Here is a 6,000-nt window from a genome sequence, read left to right on the forward strand (position 1 = left end):
AGCAAATCTTTGGAGATGACAAGATTCCATGCATTATCCAGCTCGTAGTCGCTGTTATGGTTCATTAGATTTTCCAAAATGCATATTTCAATGCCATCTTTTATAATGGAGCCCCAAAAAGATGTTGCTGTGGCCAAAATTAATATTTAGTCTTAGTCAGTTGGATGTCCATTGGAGATACAATGTTCCGCAATTGCAGATTTGCTGGGTTGGAGACAGCAAGTGTAATGTTTATGTGCGATACAGCATTCTCCCACTGTGCATGTTATTTGTCCTATACAGGCCATTCCAAACTGACAAGTATTTTGTAAATTCCCATCTTCCACAACAACAAATTATCCTTCCATGAGTAGACTATAAGGTGTTGCATGTGCACACCACATCAACATAATGTGGAGGTTGGTGGCTTGCCCATTCGTGAAGCAGGATACGTGGTGATGATCAGACAACACAGTAGAGAACTAGTGGAGGCACTTGAGTTTTGGGAACATGTCACTTGGTGAGATGAATGATATTTTTTGTTACACCAGGTCAACGGTCATGTTTGGATATGCCATCATCAAAAAGCTGTTCAGAAATACACGAAGCCACAGATGTAGGCTGGTGGGGAAGAGTATTATGCTGTGACAACATTCAAGTGGGACTTATCGTAGTAACTGAAGGTGTCATGACAGTTGTGGACTAGTGAAAATTATTGCAGATCACCTGCAGTCCTTCTTGTTTCTAGTCTTCCCTGATGACAACTTCCAGCTGGATAAGTGTGCATGTCACAAAGCCAGAATCAGGCTATAGTGGTTTGAGAACCAAGATAAGTGAACTCATGTTGATGTCTTGGTTGCTAAATTCACCTGACCTGATCCTGGTCTAACACATTGGTCACCAGTTCTACACACTCAAACCACTGGCCCATAATTTATGGGAATTGCATGCACTGTGCATAGATGTCTGGCGCCACATACTTCTGGATTCCCACCATGGACTTGTCGAATCCATGCCACACAGAATTGCAGCTTAATGCATTCCACAGGAGAATCAGCTTGCTACTAAGCAGGTCGTCATAATATTTTGCTTCATCAGTATAGCATAAGTGTTAATAAGTCTCTTCCAGATCTATTTGTGTGGAACGTAGCACTATATGGAAGAGAAACTTGTATGTGGTGTTACAGAAGAATGCTGAAGCTTAGAAATAGCCACTGCTATTCACAATACAGTGGTGTGTGGAGTACACATGTAGATGTAGAAAGACTGAGTGCTTAATAAAGAAGTAAAGTACTGAATTTGTGAGAAAAGTCTTTTATTGTACAACTCAACAAAAAGAATGGTTATGATGATGTTTGCGCAGGATAGACTAGGATGGAAATATCCATCAAAGCAGTCTTCAATCTGAAGACTATTTGATTTGGTTTCATTAATGCAGGGATACAAAAACAACAATGGTCTCAGCCCACTGTTGCCTGCACCAAACCTGAGTGTACTGTGCTGCTTTGCTACCTCTGGTTCTAGTACAGCCAATCAGTAACCTTAAAAAGTAGTAGGTTACCCTTTGCTAGTTACTTATTAGACATGAGTTATTCAGGCCACAATGAGCCATCTCCTGCCTCCCCTGCCCCCCCCCCCCCCTCTCCCAGGCTTCATGTTGGAAGAGATGTGGTGTGGTTTCATTCTCTTCACTACACAGTCTATGCTTAGGAGCTTCTTCCTCTATACCATTGTGAGTAGGTGTTTCTTAAGGTTCCCGAGGTCATTCATAAGCCCTACCATGAGTTTAATCTACCTCCTATTCAAGTTCAGGGTTACAGAACTTCTCTTCAACATACAGAGTGGTAGCTGCCAGGTTATCCTGTTGCTGCACTTTGGTCATTGTGGACCACCTTGTTACTCATCTCCACTCAGGGTGGGCACAGGCTTTCGATGTTAGGGGCTACAGTTTGAATACTGCTATTCTCTGTGCTGTATTCCACAGCCCAAGCCAGGCAGTCAGTCTGGATGTGGTTTCCATTCATTGGCCACAGCACTTGGTTCCTGTCAGCTACTACCATCCTGCTGACATCAGTGAGCTGCCTATGCTCACCTCTGCCCTGGAGGTCCTGCTGACAGCAGGTCACTGAGCTTCTGGAACTCACTACATCATCCTGGGGCAAATGGTCTCTATTCCAGCAGTGAATACATCTCTGTACCTAACAGGAATAAAAGCATAACTCATTCCGGGACGTCTTCTGAGTTTCCTGCCACTCAATTCCAGTCACACAATGACTCTCAATCCATGTCCAGATGTAGAATGCAGTGCTTCATCCTGAACTTAATGCACTCATAGAGAGAGCACTCTGGTTGTGTAGCCAGCTCCAGTTTGTGGTTTCAACAGTATGAGTTTGGTGAATGGGCTATGATGATAGTGGATAAAATTGAGGTGCATAGAAATTTCCGAGTATGGTTTAAGAAATCAGAATGACCTGGTGACTTGCCATGTTTTAATGTGGGCGTGCCATTTTTCATAACTCAAGTGGGCGCGTGGTACACTTTGTACACATGAAAAGAAAAGCTTTCCTTATGTTACCAAAGTAAGACATGTATGATCAAAATCACAGTTTAATCTTAGTTTATTTAAAAAAGGAGAAAATAAACTTACATAATATGAACTAAAATACATTTTATTAAACAATAATGAAATAAATTTTCGCTATAGCTCTCTGTTGCCAAGGACAGGTGTTAAAGAGACAGTAATGATGCATTAGAAGCATTAAGCATTGCAGTTGCATCAGATCTTAGCCAGAAGCTTATTTAATCACTAATTATCTATGCCTCATTGTGGGATTATGTTGCTGGTTCATGACTGGAGTAATTTTTTGATATGATCATAAATTTTTCTCAACAAGCTCTCTTTGTATTTTATATTACTGCTGCTCCCTTGGATGTATGATAACACAATTTGTCACTGTGTTACCTGAAGCAGTACTGAGGGAGTAGGTATAGGTTTCCAGTTGTAAAACCAAAATGGAACTGCACAAAATCATTTTATTTTTAGTTGGCATACTTTATAAACAGGCACACCCACTTGAGGGTTAAAGGGCATTATACAGAGTACTGTTACAGCCAGTGAGGTGTCAACATTGTAATTTGACAGGTCATAAATTGCCCTGTAAGCATGCAGTACAAACTATGTGTGGGGATTGCTCGCATTATGGACATGAGGCTCATCAGTGTTCAGAGTCTCAATGGGCTGTGTTCCATCATAAGAATTAATGTCTTTTCCTTATACCTCTGCCCAGGTGTTCATGCCTGTTGTATCATGTATCAATACCACCACACAATGTATCAACGTTGGTAACGGACAGTAAGTTTCTGTTAGATACCAATAGCAGTCACATGGAATCTGGTGGACCAAACGGAACACATCACCTGAGCCATGCCTCCAGCAGTTCTGGATTATGAGAGTCTCTGCTGCGGTGATATAGGATGGTCAACAGCAATTGCTCAACCTGCTTGCACTCAAATCCGTCTCCATGTAACGACGCTATGCAGGCACCTACTAGTCATGGTTCCAACACCATAATTTGTGCTCAGCACAGTGAGACTCTTTCTCACTGACACTGATGAGCTGGACTCTGTTTCTTGCTGCATCTGCTCCTATCCAGCTTTCCAATGACAACAGTTCCCACACCACTCCATTGCTTCACTGTTGTGTATGAAGTCATACACAACAGTCGTAGCTGTTATTGCTTTGTTGTTGTGTGATATACTTCAAGTATATTGCATTTTTTTGATAGACGTTGCACAAATGCCAAAAAACAGGCAATGGTGACACAGGAAGCAGATGTAAATTTGGTGAAACAGATGACCAAAATATTGGAGAAGAATGCTGCATCACGAGGGCAGGTAGACACTTTAATGGCAGATGACAAGCATAGACTGAATGAACTAGCTGAGATGGTGGAGGCAAATGCTTTGATCTACATCTACACTCTACAAACCACCATGAAGTGCATGGCAGAGGGTACATCTCATTGTACCAGTTATTAGGGTTTCTTCCCATTCCATTCAGGTGTGGAAAGAATAACTCATTCAATTCCTCTGTGCATGCTGTACTTATTCTGATCTTATCTTTATGATTTCTATGTGAGCAATACGGAAGGAGTTCAAGTGTATTCCTAGAGTCATCATTTTAAGTCAGTTCTTGAAACTCTATTAGTAGATTTTCTTGGTATAGTTTATGTCTATATTCAAGAGTCTGCCAGTTCAGTTTCTTCAACATGTCTGTGAAACTCTCCCACAGGTCAAAAGACTTGTTACTATTTGTGGTGCCATTCTCTGTACACATTCTATATCCCATTTTAGTCCAATTTGGTAAGGCTCTCAAAAAATTTTGCAATATTCTAGAATGGGCTGCTCAAGTGATTCGTAGGCTGATTGCACTTCCGCAGTCTTCCACCAATAAATTTAAGCCTACCACTTGCTTAAGCCACGACACTGACTATATGATCATTCCAATTTATATCCCTACAAAGTGTTACACCAAGGTATTCATATGAGTAGGCTGATTCTAACTGTGACTCCTTGATATTATAGTTATAGGACACTATGTTTCTTCATTTCGTGAAGTGCATGATCTTACGTTTCTAAACATGTAAAGTAAGTTGTGAATCTTGAAACCACTTTGAAATCTTGTCAAGATCTGACTCAATATTTATGAAGCTTTTTTCAGATTTAATTCATTACACATAACTGCATCATCTACAAAAAGTCTGAGGTGGCTATTAATATTGCCTGCACGCCAATAATCCACAACATGAACAGCAAGGATTCCAACACACATCCTTGGGGCACACCTGAAGTTACTTCTACATCTAACGATGACTCTCCATCCAAAATAACATGTTGTGTCCTCCCTACCAAAAAGTTCTCAATTCAGTCACATATTTCACATGATTTCCTATACAACTATACTTTTGACAGTAAATGATAGTGTGGCACTGAGTCCAATACTTTTCAGAAGTCAAAAAATACTGTGTCTACCTGACTGCCTTGATCCAAAGCTTTGAGTATGTCATGTGAGAAAAGCCTGAGATGGGTTTCACATGGTCAATGTTTTCTGAACCCATGATGTTTGTCATGCAGGAGGTCATTCTGTTCAAGATATCTTGTTATGTTTGAGCTCAGAATGTGTTATAAGATTCTACAACAAATCAATGTCAAGGATATTGAATGGTAGTTTCTTGGATCACTTCTACAACCCTTCTTGTAGAAAGGTATGACATGTACTTTTTTTCAACAAGTCAGCATGGATTTTTGTTCGTTCGATATATGATAGAGTATAGTTAGAAGAGGGGCTAAGTCATCCACAAATTCAGTACAGAATATGACAGGAATTCCAGGGGGTCTGGAGCTTTGTTCAGTGTTACTGATTTCAGCTGTTTCTCAACACTGCTGTCAGTAATACTTATTTCACTCACGTTTCCAGAGGTATGAGGATAAAATTGGGGCATTTCTCCGGGGGTTTCCTTTGAGTTGGCTGATTTTAACTGTGACTCATTGATATTATAGTCATAGGATACTATGTTTCTTCATTTCATGAAGTGCACAATTTTACATTTCTAAACATGTAAAGCAAGTTGCCAACCTTGAGACTACATTGAATTAGTTAGTTAGTTGGTTGTGTGTTCCATTGATCAGTCACATGGTACAGTAGCCGTCATGATGTTGAACTTGTCAAGTGCACAAACAATGTACATATGATTTATATTATTTACCTCATTCCCTTAAATGGCACAAAATGCATATACTATATTTATAGATTTATTTATTCCTATTCAAGAATTCATCTATGGTATAGGAGGAGTTGTCAAGGAGATATGATTTCAGTTTATTTTTGAAGCTAATACTGCTGTCTGTCAGGCACCTTATTTCATCTGGTAATTTGGTGAAAACTTTTATAGCAGCATATTTTACTCCTTTCTGTGCCAAAGATAGGTTGAGCAAAGGATAGTGTAAGTCTTTCTTTTTTCT

The sequence above is a fragment of the Schistocerca gregaria genome, chromosome 5 (assembly GCF_023897955.1).
Source record: "Schistocerca gregaria isolate iqSchGreg1 chromosome 5, iqSchGreg1.2, whole genome shotgun sequence".
In the NCBI taxonomy this organism is placed as follows: domain Eukaryota; kingdom Metazoa; phylum Arthropoda; class Insecta; order Orthoptera; family Acrididae; genus Schistocerca; species Schistocerca gregaria.